This window comes from Salvelinus alpinus, chromosome 1 (genome assembly GCF_045679555.1).
Source record: "Salvelinus alpinus chromosome 1, SLU_Salpinus.1, whole genome shotgun sequence".
NCBI lineage: Eukaryota > Metazoa > Chordata > Actinopteri > Salmoniformes > Salmonidae > Salvelinus > Salvelinus alpinus.
In genome coordinates, this window is record NC_092086.1 from 61,751,630 (window position 1) to 61,768,783 (window position 17,154).

General features: G+C 42.0%; 1 long non-coding RNA gene across 1 annotated transcript; it reads left to right on the top strand.

Moving 5' to 3' along the window:
- Positions 1-226: 226 nt before the first annotated feature.
- On the top strand, positions 227-606 carry LOC139582799 (uncharacterized). Its single transcript, XR_011676429.1, has 2 exons — positions 227-283; positions 531-606. It is a non-coding gene; the product is annotated as an uncharacterized lncRNA (long non-coding RNA).
- The last annotated feature ends 16,548 nt before the right edge of the window (positions 607-17,154 follow it).

The window sequence follows — 17,154 nt, forward strand, 5'->3', positions numbered from 1 at the left end:
AGCAAGGAACTTCCGCACCTCATACCAAACATTGATTGTATTAACCTATTTAATCCCATCGGTCACAATAGTGACCGTAAAAAACGTTTTCAGTTATAAGGCTCTAAAAATGTTACTGAATGATCTATCAATGTATTTCCAGCAAATATTGAAATAATAAAGGGTCTCAATGAAAGATGTGCAGTGTCACATGTTTAGTGTGAATTGTCACATGACCAGAGCTATTTACTTCCTGGTTGCACCATGAGAAGAGGATGGCTGCATCAAAGCTCCCAAACAAAAGGTTGGTAAAGTATGTTAACATAAAGTTAGGACAAAGATTTTTGGTACACATCATCTTTAAGGTGTCTAGTATTGATACATTCATTTGCAATTACTCAACTTTGTTCAGTGTGGTCATAGAATGTGTAAACATGTTGACGGCAACAATAGTGACCGGCGGGATAACACAGTGCGTCTAGGTATACACATAGTTATACACATACATAGTTCTTGTTTTACCTAACTTTCCACTCTGTTCTTTCTTTTAGTTTCACTTTGAGTCAAGTTCTGGATATGTTGGATCTAGGTGACTGCCCAGACAAGGCATGCAACATTGCAGTTATCCCTCAAAATGAGAAAGATGCTGTCCTGAGTGATCGTGATAGCGATGGGTCAGATATGGACTATGGACAGGCCATTTGCCAGTCAGGCTGTTGAATGCATATGCTGAACATATGCAAACAGATCATGACAGGAACAACGTTATCAGTGATGATGACCCACCCCTCACCCCCCCATCCACAACCTCCCCCACCCCCCTCCATTGAGTGACCTAGGCATGTGAGAAATGCAAAGCGCCACTGCACACTGAGTGCTTCAAGATATACCATGGACAGTAGAAAAGGAGATAAGATCGAATGAAAAAGGGCTGAAAAAGACAATAAAATAAAAATAGAAAAGTCGATAAAGGGTGAGGAGAAGCAATACAACGGACTCTAGGTAAAAAAAGAAAAGTCGACGAAAAAGACAATTAAAATGACTGAAATGTTTTTGGAAAAGAAGGTCAATTAATTCAAGACATACTGTATGACAGTAGGACTGACTGATCACAGTTCAAAATAGTGATGCACAAACTAATTTTGCACTTGGTTCTGAAGCCTAACTCTATGATATACTGTATATATATATAAGCACTCATTGTGCAGTGGTGCTTTTTAAATATATATATATAATTGTATTTTGTTCAGTGTAGGCCTCTATTTGAATGCATATTCTACAGGCTACCTCTATCCTAAATGTTACCTTTATGTTCAGTGGGAATGAATCACACGACTGCTATACAGTTGTTAGTGAATGTTGCACTAAAATGTTACAATGAATATTGCACTAAAGTACAAGTTCAAATGTTACAATAAAGTTACAATATTAATGTTTCAATACATGTTGCACTAAAGTAACAATGTTACAATAAAGTAACAATGTTGAAATACATTGATGGTTGTTTTTTGTCTTTGCTCTCAGTGTTCATAACGTGTTGTATAAGGGTTTTTGATGTGTAAAATAGTCACACTAGAATGTGACGGGGCATTCTAGAGGCAAGGCTGGGGACAGCCAGTGACAGAGTTTTAAATGTGTTAATAACTGGGTTGGGATTTATAAGAACTTTGATAACTGCATAGGAGAAATATGTTAATTTAGTATACGTAACATTATCCCACCGGTCACAATTGTGACCGACCATAAAACACACTTTTTCACCTACTTTTCCATTAAAATTTCAAAAAAGAATGATTGATTACTTCAAAGGGTTACTAATGACACTTGATTTGGATATTTTCATGTCTGGGAAAAATTCGGGATTAAATGGGTTAAAAACAAAGGGATTTTTTTTGTGTGTGTGTGTCTTGATATCAGCTGAGTAAATGTAGAGGTCAAGGGGTAATTTGGGTACAACTGAAGACATTTCAATCTCCATCCACGAAGGGAGAGACTCAGAGGTAAAACAGTACATAGCAGTGCGAAGCTGAGCTGCCCAGTAGTACCACTGGATATTAGGCAAATGGAGCCTCCCTCTGTCATACACTAGGTACAATAAGGACAAGCGAACTCTGCGACGTCTGTTATTCCAGATAAATATAGTGAACATCTTTTTAAGCCTTGAAATAGAAATAGAAATAGATACAACAGTTTTGGGAGGACATTCATTTTCAGAATGTTAATCCGGCCAATTAAAGATATAGGTAAAGATGACCATCTATCTATCTATCTATCTATCTATCTATCTATCTATCTATCTATCTATCTATCTATCGATTGAGTTATTGAATCTACGACAGGGACATAGTTAGTTGAGACTATACGGTCAATCTCTGGCACAATACGAATGCCGAAGTCAGAAGTGTAGGTCTACGTCTTTCCTCCTCCTTTAGCATAATAATTGAGGATGTTGCAGTTTTCATTTTGTATCCCGAGAACACCCCACACTCTTTGATTAGGTCCAAAAATGTGGGTATGGAATTACACAAGTCTGTAAGAAACAAAATGACGTTGTCTGCATAAAGGGCAATTTGATGTTCCATCTGATCTATTCTGATACCTGAAATATTGGGGTGGGACCTAGCAGGTATGGATAGAGGCTCAATGGCTAGGATAAACAGGAGAGGAGAAAGAGGGCAGCCCTGCCTAGAACCCCTGCATATGTCAAAAGGTTTAGATAGCGTATTAGTAGTAAGGCTCTCTGCAGTGGGATTTGTATATGGTATCTTTATCCATTTACAAAAGCTCTCACCACAACCAAATTGAGTTAACACTTAAAAGAGGTAGGGCACTCAACCCTGTTGAAGGCCTTCTCTGTGTGTCCGACGACCCAATTCGAACATGTAGAACATTTAGCACTCTCCTAACATTATGAAATCTTTGACGACCTTGAATAAAGCCATTTTCGTCTCTACCCACCACATCCGGGAGATAACCCTCCAACCTCCTCGCAAGTGCTTTACAAAGAACCTTAGTGTCAGAATTCAAAAGTGAAATAGCGCGATAGGAATCACATTTGCTCTGCAGTTTTGCAGGTTTTAGGAGCAGAGTGATCAGAGCTCCTCTCAAAGGGGGCAGGAGACCATTTTCGTAAGATTCCAAAAACATCTCCAGGAGGGGAGTGCACAGTTTGTTCTTAAATCTCTTGTAGATGTCAATGGGCAGACCATCTGGGCCAGATGCCCTCCCCGCCCTCATTCTATCAATTGCATTGGAAATTTCCTCCACAGTCAGCTCAGCATTAAGAATATCCTTAGATTCATCTGAAATATTAGGAAACTCCAATCTATCTAAAAAGCTAGCCTAGGTATCAGTTTCAGGAGGATACTCTGATGCATATATTTTTCATAAAAGGACTTAAAGGTATTGTTAATCTCCCAAGGGTCTACCATCACAGCTCCCCCCTGCATCCTGAATTGAATTGATTGCTCTCTCTGCTTGCTGCTGTTTGATTCGCCAGATCAAAAGATTCCCAGCTTTTTCACCCTGGTCATAATATGATTGTTTTAGTCTCAATAAGCTTGCTGCAGCTCTACCCGCAGAAATTATTTTATATTGTGCCCTGAGCAAGTGCAACTCCTTGTGTGCACCTGTGGAATTAGTGAGGAATATTCCTCTCCCCAGAGTTTTAATTTTGTTATGAAATAATTTCAATTTTTGACGAGTATTTTTTGACTTGGAGCTGGTGAAATGTATCATTTGACCCCTTATAAAGATTTAAAGGCTTCCCATCTAGTACAAGCTGAAGTCTGTGTTGTATTAATTGAAAAGTATAGGTCTATTTGCTGTCCAATGTATTCTGTAAAACTTGTATCTTGCAGCCATTTAGGTTGGAAGCTCCATTTAGGTGGGTCACCTACTAACTTAGAATCGGAATATATAAGAGATGCTGGAGCATGGTCAGAGATGACAATGTTATCATAAAAGCGATCTTCAATTTTAGAGCGTAATGCTGCTGAGATCAAAAAATAGTAGATTCTGGAATAGGTCTGGTGAGTGCTAGAGTAACAGGAGTACTCCACATCATCTGGTTTCGTTTCTCTCCAAATAAGTTTAAATCCTTCATAAAATGCTCTGTGGTTTTCCTAGACTGGGTGTGGGAGTAGTTGGAACCCGAGGTGTGATCTTTAACAGGATCTAAAGTGCAATTAAAGTCTCCTGAAACAATATAATTACCTGGAATTGTGGAAAGGTTTAAAAACAAATTGTTAAAGGCCACCTCTTGCATATCTTAGAAATGTCGCCAGATAATAGATTTGATTCTTGCAAAAATATGATCTTCGCCTGAAGTTGTTTTAATCTACTTATTACCTGTTTTATTTTGGTGATTTTATTTAATCCCCTACAGTTCCAGGATGTAAATTTAACCTTAACACTATGAGTCATCACATTTACCAGGGACACTTGAACTAAAACATTGTCCTATAAGAGCACATTGGATCAGCCTAATATACCAATAGACCTCTGTTACCACCATAAACAAAAACACAAAGGACGCTTTAAAGCACGTCATTGTACAAAAACACATGCCTAACAATCAACCACAAACGTGTGATTAACACTCTTACCCCAAAGTCTCTAACAGACCTCCCTCTAACAGACCTCCCTCTTCCCCTCTCAGTGACACTCCGTATAAGGTGCTCAACAGATCCACACACACGAGGAGCCGCCTCTGCCTATGCATTTTTTCCCCTCTGTACGCCTTCTGCCCTCCACTTGTCATTACACTATATTGTGTTCATCATTTAACAAAGCGCCAAATAAAATACCAGGAGTGAGCCAGAATATAAGACCACCGTGATCTAGCCTCATATAGGCCTAAATAAAACAAACCTGCACCAGGATGTTCCAATGGATAAAAGCAAAGTTTTATGGTACATAAAATCATAATAAGGCCTACTTGTAAACAGGCCATGTTATAATAGTTCAGTAGACAGTGCTACTATGTTACTAGATGAATTATAACACGGTGAACTGGCTCAAACTTTAAATACTTGTTTAGACAAAACCGAAAGCAACAGTTCGAAAAAAGAAAAAAAAGGTCAAAATTTAATTTTACGTTGCTATTGCCTCTTCTTCAGCGTTGCTCCACTTCCACACCTCTACCTAGCTTCTCAAGAAACTGCTCCGCCTCGGCTGGTGTTTAAAAAATGTAGGAACGATCACCGTGAGAGACCCTAAGGCCCGCTGTAAAGATGATTCCATACCGGATAGCCTTAGCCCGTAGCCGCTGCTTTACACTGTCGAAGCATTTCTGCTGCTTGTGGACTTCCATGGAGAGATCTGGGAAGAACATAAATTGCCAATTCTTGTAGAGTACTCTGCCTTTCACCCTGCTTGCATTCACCACGCGCATTTTATCTTTATAGTTTAAGAACTTCATTATCAGAGCTTTCGGGGTGCGTTGGAGTCGGCTCTCTCAATGATCAAAGGAGAGTGGAGTGGCTCCATCTCCAGAGCCTCGGGAAGCCAACGCTCTAGGAATGAGCAAGCATTGCTCCCCTCAACGCCTTCGGGGAGATGTACTAGTCTCAAGTTCAATCAATTAGTTTAGAGGAAAGCGATTCAACCTTTTCCTCAAGAGTGGTGGTCGTTGCCTGCAGGGCTATAATGTTGTATTCGGTTCCAGAGATGCGTTCCTCAGCCTGAGAGATTTTCCCAGCACATTCTTTGACTTCCTTTTCAACATTGTACACTGTAGAGTACATTTTCGAATTTGATAGAGAATTCCGCATTCATATCTTTGATGGCCTTGAGGATATCTTCGGAGCTAACGACATTGCACGTGTTTATCGCCTCAGTCCTGCTTCCACCACTAGCACATCAAGCTATCACGACACCTTCATCAGACTCAAAACTTTCACTCGTTGAGTCTGGCTTTTTGGTGTGACTTTTCTTTGTCGGCATTGTGGGTTTCGGAAGCTAATAAACTATTACTGTCTTCCTGGTACATTAAGCTTAAGGGTGAACTTATTTCAGGATTCATTTCAAATGTGTAGCGGAGCTAAAAAAGATGCGACTGATCAGCCCCCGGTTGATGCTTATTTATAAAACTCTCTTAGGCCTCACTCCCCCCTATCTGAGATATCTACTGCAGCCCTCGTCCTCCACATACAACACCCACTCTTCCAGTCACATTCTGTTAAAGGTCCCCAAAGCACACACATCCCTGGGTCACTTGTCTTTTCAGTTCGCTGCAGCTAGCGACTGGAATGAGCTGGAACAAACACTCAAACTGGACAGTTTATCTCAATCTCTTAATTCAAAGACTCAGTCATGGACATTCTTACTGACAGTTGTGGCTGATTTACATGATGTATGGTTGTCTCTACCTTCTTGCACTTTGTGCTGTTGTGCCCAATAATGTTTGTACCATGTTTTGTGCAGCTACCATGTTGTGCTGCTGCCATGTTGTGTTGCTACCATGTTGTTGTCATGTTGTGTTGCTACCATGCTGTGTTGTCATGTGTTGCTGCCTTGCTATGTTGTTGTCTTAGGTCTCTCTTCATGTAGTGTTGTGTTGTCTCTCTTGTCGTGATGTGTGTTTTGTCCTATATATATTATTATAATCTTTTTTTTTTAAATCGCAGCCCCCGTCCCCGCAGGAGGCCTTTTACCTTTTGGTAGACCGTCATTGTAAATAAGAATTTGTTCTCAACTGACTTGCCTAGTTAAATAAAGGTTCAATTAAATAATTAAATAAATAAGCTGCCGAGACCCTGCCATGCCTCTCCACCCACCCTCCCCTCTGCCCCCTTCTTCGCCTACAGTAGCCCAACCTGAGACTAATTCAGATCACTTTCCCAAAACTGGTGCCCCGAAAATGGATTAAGGAGGTTAACCTATCATCTTTAACTAAATTTCACGGACTCTTCTCCAAGCCTGGCTGCTCTCTGTCTTCTTTATTGTCTGCTTTATTGAGTCCTCAGACAGGATGGGTTCCATGGGAACAAGCAACATGGGTTGAGCTGCCTCTGTAAATTGCTGGATTAACACACTCTCAAAGCAATTCAAAGGCTAATCAAACTTGTGTTGTTAAAATGTCAGCATTTGACCAAAACACTACCATGGAACATTGACATGGCAATGACTACAGATACCAGAGACAAAAGCTGAGAAGCTTTAACAGTTTATTGGACAGTTCAGTGAACCCCTTTGACCTTTTAGTTTACCTTTAACCTTTGCTGAAAATGAAACTCATATTTAGACCCAATGATTTATCCACGCACCCCTGAGAGACCCTCTTAAGGTTGTGAGATCAAAAGAATGTAAGCAGTTCACATTCTTAGGCTTATTCCCATCATCTGTCATTCCACTTCTCTGTACACCGCATGTGTTCACCATTGTCGTCCAGTGAATCTATGTATCAACCTAAAATGTAATGTTCCATTGGAGAGATGGATCTGGATACTGTTTAACAGTATTTTCTCTGTCAAATCAAATCTATTTATAAAGCCCTTTGTGACATCAGCTTATACAGAACCCAGCCTAAAACCAAAAAGAGCAAGCAATACAGTTGTAGAAGCATGGTGGCTAGGGAAAAAAAACCTAGAAAGGCAGGAACCTAGGAAGAAACCTAGAGAGGAACCAGGTTCTGAGGGGTGGCCAGTCCTCTTCTGGCTGTGCCAGGGGAAGATTATAAGAGTACATGGCCATTAAGGCCAGCAGGGTCAAATAATAATCACAGTGGTTGTAGAGGGTGCAACAGGTCAGCGCCTCAGCAGTAAATGTCAATTGGCTTTTCATAGCCGAGAATTCAGAGGTCGAGACAGCAGGTGCAGTAGAGAGAGAGGGAGAGAGATAGAGGGGGAGAGAGAGAGAGAGGGTCTAAAACAGCAGGTCCAGGACAATGGTATCATGTTCGGTGGACAGGTCAGGGTTCCATAGCCGCAGGCAGAACAGCAGAAGCTGGATCAGCAGCACGACCAGGTAGACTGGGGACGGGGACAGCCAGGATTATTCAGGCCAGGTAGTCCTGAGGCATGGTCCCTAGGGCTTAGGTCCTCCACAAGGGAGGGAGGGAGGGAGATGAGCTCCAGAATTTTACAAAAAGATAGATTTAGAATGAGATGAACTTGGATTTTCCCACAAGGACATATACAGGATACTACCCTACACAACATAACCTTCACTCCAAATCAAAACCGAAACCTGATTTTGGACAAAATTACTTGGAAGGATTCCTACTACCAAAGATTCTTATTCCGAAGGACTATAAAGCAAATGCTCAGGCAAACCAACGACCAGCAAAAGAAGCACAACAGAAACCTGAACAATTAATAAGGACTGAATGCTAAGTTAATGCTACCAAGCTTGCTAAGACAGAACAGATCAAGCTGCAACTTCAATTAGCACTGAGGTGTGAAGTGAGAGGTGTCAAAGCCCTTGAGCCCAACAATAGCAGGAGAGTTTCACAGCATTCCACACCCAAATGTAGAGGCCTTTCAAGTCCCCTCCCTCTGTGCAGAGGTCGTTACAATCCAGTACACACTGGATGTAAAAAATGAGAAGGCACAGAAAGAATACAAAAATAAACTCCTTATGGAAAATCAAGAGACACTTTTTGCTGACTGCTATAAAATTGGGAATGTGTCTTTCACACAGACCATCCCCTGGCATGATGCAGTGATATATTAACACACTACCCCTCTGTTAAGGGGGGTGTTAGTGATGGGTGGAAACTCAAAATACTAGACAACGAGGACTCTGAGTTAGCCAATGTCAACCTGTTCAAGTCTGGAACAGTATTGGTAAAGGGCAACCCCAATGAGTTTCAGCTGGACTTTCACATAATCAAAGAGGGAGTGCAGCAGGAGAAGCTCTCTCTTGAGAAAGATACCTCCACCCCAAGCATGTCAGACCAGACCTCTTCATTAAACAACCCCACAGACGAGCAACCCCAAGCGGAAAGTCAACCTCCCAGCACAGAGCACTACTCCCTCCTTGAAATGAAGGATGAATTCACCCAGCTGGAGGTAAGGCAGGTGGAGCTAGAACAGCAGGGGAACACACTCCAGTCAGCACAAAATATAGTCCAGCACAACAACACCCCCTCAACCAGACCTGGAAAGCTGGAGGTGGAGAGAGACATGTCTGCACTCTGACTGTGGTGAGACAACATCAACAGGAGAAAGAGCAGGAGCAGGAGAATGACAGAGCACTAGATGAGAAAGTAAAAGTGCTGCAGGAGAAGGTGAGAATGATGACATGTGACAGAGAACAACCCATTAGAGAGCTGGCCATCCCTGCAGAGAAGCCAGGAGAACAGCCCACCTGAGATCCTGTCCATAGCCTCGACACCACAGCAGAACAGTCCACCACAAACCCTGACCATAGCCTCGACACCACAGCAGGACAGATAAATGAAGAACCCCAAGCCCATGGGATCCCACCACCTCTGAGCACCCCCTCCTGACAGCCACCCCGATTGCCCTCCTGACAACCCCCCCACATCCACTGAGGACATACACAAGCCACATATTGTACTCCTATACAAGAAAATAAACTTTTTCCCAAACACAGTGTCTAAACTCTGGTGTCCAAACACCCAGCGCGTACTAGACCTTCTGTCTGAGGACCAACTACAGTCGTGGCCAAAAGTTTTGAGAATGACACAAATATTAATTTTCACAAAGTTTGCTGCTTCAGTGTCTTTAGATATTTTTGTCAGATGTTCCTATGGAATACTGAAGTATAATTACAAGCATTTTATAAGTGTCAAAGGCTTTTATTAACAATTACATGAAGTTGATGCAAAGAGTCAATATTTGCAGTGTTGACCCTTCTTTTCAAGACCTCCGCAGCAATCCGCCCTGGCATGCTGTCAATTAACTTCTGGGCCACATCCTGACTGATGGCAGCCCATTCTTGCATAATCAATGCTTGGAGTTTGTCAGAATTTGTAGGTTTTTGTTTGTCCACCCGTTTCTTGAGGATTGACCACAAGTTCTCAATGAGATTAAGGTCTGGAGAGTTTCCGGCCATGGACCCAGAATATCGATGTTTTGTTCCCCGAGCCACTTAGTTATCACTTTTGCCTTATGGCAAGGTGCTCCATCATGCTGGAAAAGGCATTGTTCGTCACCAAACTGTTCCTGGATGGTTGGAAAAAGTTGCTCTCGGAGGATGTATTGGTACCATTCTTTATTCATGGCTGTGTTCTTAGGCAAAATTGTGAGTGAGCCCACTCCCTTGGCTGAGAAGCAACCCACACATGAATGGTTTCAGGATGCTTTACTATTGGCATGACACAGGACTGATGGTAGCGCTCACCTTGTCTTCTCCGGACAAGCTTTTTTTCCGGATGCCCCAAACAATTGGAAAGGGGATTCATCAGAGAAAATGACTTTACCCCAGTCCTCAGCAGTCCAATCCTTGTACCTTTTGCAGAATATCAGTCTGTCCCTGATGTTTTTCCTGGAGAGAAGTGGCTTCTTTGCTGCCCTTCTTGACACCAGGCCATCCTCCAAAAGTCTTCGCCTCACTGTGCGTGCAGATGCACTCACACCTGCCTGCTGCCATTCCTGAGCAAGCTCTGTACTGGTGGTGCCCCGATCCCGTAGCTGAATCAACTTTAGGAGACGGTCCTGGCGCTTGCTGGACTTTCTTTGGCGCCCTGAAGCCTTCTTCACAAAATTTGAACTGCTCTCCTTGAAGTTCTTGATGATCCAATAAATGGTTGATTTAGGTGCAATCTTACTGGCAGCAATATCCTTGCTTGTGAAGCCCTTTTTGTGCAAAGCAATGATGATGGCATGTGCTTCCTTGCAGGTAACCATCGTTGACAGAGGAAGAACAATGATTCCAAGCACCACCCACCTTTTGAAGCTTCCAGTCTGTTATTCGAACTCAATCAGCATGACAGAGTGATCTCCAGCCTTGTCCTCGTCAACACTCACACCTGTGTTAACGAGAGAATCACTGACATGATGTCAGCGTGTCCTTTTGTGGCAGGGCTGAAATGCAGTGGAAATGTTTTTTGGGGGATTCAATTCATTTACATGGCAAAGAGGGACTTTGTAATTAATTGCAATTCATCTGATCACTCTTCATAACATTCTGGAGTATATGCAAATTGCCATCATACAAACTGAGGCAGCAGACTTTGTGAAAATTTATATTTGTGTCATTCTCAAAACTTTTAGCCACGACTGTAGGGTCACCCAGCCACGTAATAATACACACACAAATGACCTGAGAGCACAGCAGGAAAGGAAGTAATTGAAAAAGCATTTTCTACTTTCCCCAATGCACAAGTGGTTATCTCCACCCTGCTACCACAAAAAAACTTCCACCCTGCTACTATACAGCGGGTAAACGCAAGTATTTCCCGTGACTGTGCCTCAAAACCAAATGTTTAGCTGGCCCACCACTCCACCCTGGACTTGAACAGCATTAGTTGCACTCTAGGTTACAGAGAGCTGGTAGTCCCATCCACCAAACTACCAGGTGTGAAACAGGGAAGGGACTCAGGGGTTATGCTAATTTGGTATAGAGCAGACCTATAGTACCAGTCAAAAGTTTGGACACACCTACTCTTCAAGGGTTTTTCTTTATTTTTACTATTTTCTACATTGTAGAATAATAGTGAAGACATCAGAACTATGAAATTACACATATGGAATCATGTAGTAACCCAAAAAGTGTTTGCCAAGAGTGTGCAAAGCTGTCATTAAGGCAAAGGGTGGCTACTTTGAAGAATTTGAAATATAAAATATACTTTTTTGGTTACTACATGATTCCATGTGTTATTTTGATGTCTTTGCTATTATTCTACAATGTACAAAATGTACAAAATAAGAAAAATCCTGGAATAAGTAGGTGTCCAAACTTTTGACAGGTACTGTAACTCTATTAAATTAATCAAAACAGGAAAATTTTACATTTGGCCAGATATTCAAAAGGAAATGATCTTAACAGAGAAAAATTTCATCCTGTGTGCTACCTATAACCCCCAACTAGAATCCCCATACTTTAACGAAGACAGCTTCCCCATCCTGGGGGGGGGGGGGGGGGGGTATCAATCATTTCCAGGCCCAGGGAAATATACTAGTCTGTGGCGACCTAAATTCCAGACCTGGACAAGAACCTCAAACCCTCAGCACATAGGGGGACAAACACCTACCTGGAGGTGATAGCATTTCTTCCCCTATATGCCCCCCTAGGAACAACTACGACAACATAACCAACAAAAACAGGTCACTTCTCCTGCAGCTCTGTCGCGCCCTGGGTATGTACATAGTCAATGGTAGGTTTCGAAGGGAATCCTACGGTAGGTACATATAGGTACACATCTCTCGGTAGGTACACATCTTTTGGCACTAGTACTGTAGACTACTTTATCAATGACCTCATCCCAGAGTCTCTCAGAGTGTTCACAGTCAGCCCACTGATCAGATCACAGCAAAATCTATGTCTACTTGAACAGAGCAGTACTCAGTCATGAGCAGTGCTGGAAAAAGTACCCTATTATCATACTTGAGTAAAAGTAAAGATACCTTAATAGGAAATTACCCAAGTAAAAGTGAAAATCACTCAGTAAAATACTACTTGAGTAAAAGTCCACAAGGTATTTGGTTTCAAATATACTTAAGTATCAAAAGTATATGTCATTGCAAAAATGTGCTTTAGTATTCTTATGTTAAGCAAACCAGTTGGCACAATTGTTCGTGTTATTTTAATTTGCGGATAGCCAGGGGCACACTCCAACCCTCAGACATCATTCAGAAACAAAGCATTTGTGTTTAGTGAGTCCACCAGATCAGAGGTAGTAGAGATGTCCAGGGATATTCTCTTGATAAGTGCGTGTATTGGACCATTTGTGTCCTGCTAAGCATTGAAAATGTAACGAGTACTTTTGGGTGTGAGGGGAAAATGTATGGAGTAAAAAGTACATCATTTTCTTTAGGACTGTAGTGAAGTAAAAGTAGAAGTTGTCAAAAATATAAATAGTGAAGTAAAGTACAGATACCTTTACACCACTGAACATGAGTGTCACGTTCTGACCTTTATTTCCTTTGTTTTGTCTTTATTTAGTATGGTCAGGGCGTGAGTTGGGTGGGTAATCTATGTTTTCTATTTCTGTGTTGGTTTTCTGTGTTTGGCCTGATATGGTTCTCAATCAGAGGCAGCTGTCAATCATTGTCCCTGATTGGGAACCATATTTAGGTAGCCTGTTTTCTGTTGGGTTTTGTGGGTGGTTGTTTTCAGTCTTTGTGTGTCTGCACCAGATAGAACTGTTTCGGTTTTCACGTTTGTTGTTTTGTATTTTGGAAGTGTTCAGTTTATTGTCTTTTATTAAACATGATGAACACTAATCACGCTGCGCTTTGGTCCTCTTCTTCTTCCACAGAAGAAAACCGTTAAAATGAGGGATCAAAGCCAAAGGAACAGAATAAAATTAAGAAATTATATAGATGGATGGAAAGTAGTGTGGAGACCTACCAAAAAAAAAAAATTAGGCAACAACAAATTCAATCCCTATTAGACAACTTCACGGACAAAACATTTCACTGTAATAGTGAACGTGTAAACTTGGTAGTAGATAACCTAAACAGTATATTTGACCTCTCAGCTTCCCTATCAAATCTTAAACATTTCAAGCAGAAAAACAAATAAAATGAACAACAATGACAAATGGTTTGATGAAGAATGCAACAACCTCAGAAAGAAATTGAGAAACCTATCCAACCAAAAACATAGAGACCCAGAATATGTGAGCCTACGCCTTCACTATGGTAAATCACTAAAACAATACAGAAATACACTACAGAAAAATAAGGAACAGCACATCAGAAATCAGCTCAATGTAAATAAAGAATCCATAGACTCTAACCACTTCTGGGAAAATTGGAAAACGCTAAACAAACAACAACACGTAGAGTTATCTATCCAAAACGGAGATGTATGGATAAACCAACTTTTAGAATCAACTATTAAAGACTACCAGAACCCACTGGAATCTCAAATTACATTGAATGAACTACAGGACAAAATACAATCCCTCCAACCCAAAAAGGGCTGTAGTGTTGATGGCATCCTGAATGAAATTATCAAATATACAAACCACAAATTCCAATTGGCTATACTTAAACTCTTTAACATCATCCTTAGCTCTGGCATCTTCCCCAATATTTGGAACCAAGGACTGATCACCCCAATCCACAAAAGTGGAGACAAATTTGACCCCAATAACTACCATGGGAGAATCCTCTGCATTACAATTAACACCAGACTCATACATTTCCTCAGTGAAAATAATGTACTGAGCAAATGTCAAATTGGCTTTTTACCAAATTACCCTACGACAGACCACGTATTCACTCTGCACACCCTAATTGACAAAGTAACAAACCGAAACAAAGGCAAAGTCTTCTCGTGCTTTGTTGATTTCAGAAAAGCTTTTGACTCATTTTGGCATGACGGTCTGCTATACAAATTGATGGAAAGTGGTGTTTGGAGAAAAACATACAACATTATAAAATCCATGTACACATGTGTGCTTCCCACCGTGAAGCATGGAGGAGGAGATGTGATTTATTTAGAATTCAAGGCACACTTAACCAGCTTGGCTACCACAGCGGGGCCACTATTATGTGTTTTTAAAGGGGAGTACCACAGGGGTGTGTATTTTCCCCCTGCGAGAGTCAGCAGGTCTCCGATCCTCTTAAATCTCCTCTGACTTTCACAAGAGGGTAAAGGCCCTTTTTAGACACTTTTTCAATTGCTTCCTTTAGATCCCTATCACCATAAAAACAAGGACATGGAGTACCACAGCAGCTTACAACACATGGATTATTTTCCACTTCTATTTAACACTCAACATCCCACCGACTGCCCTGCTTGGCAGATAGAGCCCAATTCAGACTTAGGAAATGTACGCCTTTTCCACGCACGCCTCTCCTATGCACTTCTCAGTAGTTGGTATTCAGACTGACCTTATGCATGTGCGTAACGGGCTTAAAGTCATGGTTTACTAAAAACCCTGCCACTTGCAGGCCAACAGATTTTCTCGTAGAGTTTTCATTAAATCATTTTCAGTACATTTATCTAAAGCAGGGTTTCCCAAAACTCTGTCCTCGGGACTCCAAGGGGTGGCCATTTTGGTTTTTGCTCTAGCAATACACAGCTGATTCATATAATCAACTAATCATCAGGCTTGATCATTTGAATCAGCTGTGTATGCAACTCTCTTCGAAATGGGTAGACCAAGGCGCAGCGTGATTTGGGTTCATCATATTTTATTTAAATGTGAACCAGCAACAAAACAATGAAGAGAAACAAACAAACGAACGTACAGCCTTGTAGGGCTCAAAAGCAACAATACAAAAACAAGATCCCACAAACAACAGGTAGGAAAAGGCTACCTAAATATGATCCCCAGGGGGGCGCTAGAGAGCGTGCTATGGAGTAGACGTGCATTGCTAGAGCTCCGCTCAATTTTGAAACAAATTAATATTTATCTTAACCTCTCACAACCTATAACTTCAAACAAATATGACAAAAGGAAAAGGCAACAAAAAAGGGGGCGCTAAACAAGATAATTGGAATGAGATAGACAACGAACCAATTTCAACGTCGCCGACCCACGAGGAGCTAGCTGAAGAGGCTAGCTTCCAAGAGTTCCCCACAGATCCTACTCAAAGTGACATACTGGCTGCCATAAACGCACTAAGCAAGAAGGTGGACACAAGGTTGGCTGATATCTCAAAGAGTATTGGGACTTTGGCCGAAACTGTGAAGGCAACTAAGGGAAGGGTGCACGAGGTTGAGCAGACGACAATCGATCACGAGGCCAGGCTACAGGACATAGAGAAACAGTGCGCAACGTTCAAAAATGACAACAAAACCCTGAAGGCCCGACTGGAAATGCTCGAGTCGCATTCAAGACGCCAGAACATCCGAATATGTGGGATCCAGGAGGACACTGAGAAAGGGAAACCCACTGAATTTGTCTCGGAGCTGATACCGGCATTGCTGGGGAGTGAACACTTCAAAACGGCCATCCTGATCGACCGCGCACACAGAGCACAGGCAACGAAGCCGGCCAAGGGCGGGCCACCAAGGCCATTCATTGTAAGGCTGCACTATCCCCACACCAGGGATCTCATCCTCAAGCTGGCTAGTCAAAAGTTCCCCCTTAACTACAACGGAGCCAGGGTGTCTTTCTACCCAGATCTTACCTTGGAGGTGAGGAACCAACGGAAAGAGTATGATGAGGTACGCAACAAATGCAGGGCGGCCAACATCCGATATGGATTCCTCTTCCCAGCCCGGTTTAAGGTGACAGTCGAGGGATCAACACGTACGTTTGACAACGCAAAAGAGGCCGATCTGTTCTTGACAAGCAAGCTCCCCGGCTGAGGATACAGAACGGCTGTGCCAGCAGGCTAAATGGCCAAATACAGGCCAGGAATGTGTGTGAATTGAATTTCCGGCCTATGTCTTTTCGATCAGAAGATCAGAAATTGGGACTTATATGATAGGTGAGATGTTGTGGCTAATATAGCATTGTTTGGCATGTCATGTTTTAACGCCACTCACCCCCTAACGTGAGAGTTAAGTTAAGTGTTATTTAATATTAGTTTATATGCGGAGCATCTATAGACGACGAGTTAGTTCAAGCTTTATGTCTAGACACCCTAAGGTTTGTGTGTTAGTCAAGGAGCGCTTCGTTTGGGGAAGTCACTCAGTAAAGGGACGGGTGGAGGGACGGGAGGGGGGATGGGGTCTGTGTTTTATGTTCACGTTTATTAGTACAGGTGGCATGACAAGCTCCCGCACGGCGGGACGTTTTTCTTCAGGGTTTTGTTTGACAGCAGCAATTTGCTTTAAAATAAGAAATGCCACATAGTGACCGAGCACAGAGTAGACCAGGTGGAATAAAGATAGTCAGCTGGAACTGTAATGGATTAGGGCATGTCGTGAAACGAGCTAAGGTTTTTTCTCATCTTAAATCACTGGGTGCTGACATAGTGCTTCTTCAAGAAACTCATATTAAACGCTCCGCGCAGGCTAAGCTACGAGTCGGCTGGATCGGTCAGATATACCAGTCTAACTTTGATGCAAAAGCGAGAGGGGTAGCAATCCTGATAAGGAAAAACATTCCTTTTGTTTACTCAACCTCGATTTCAGATC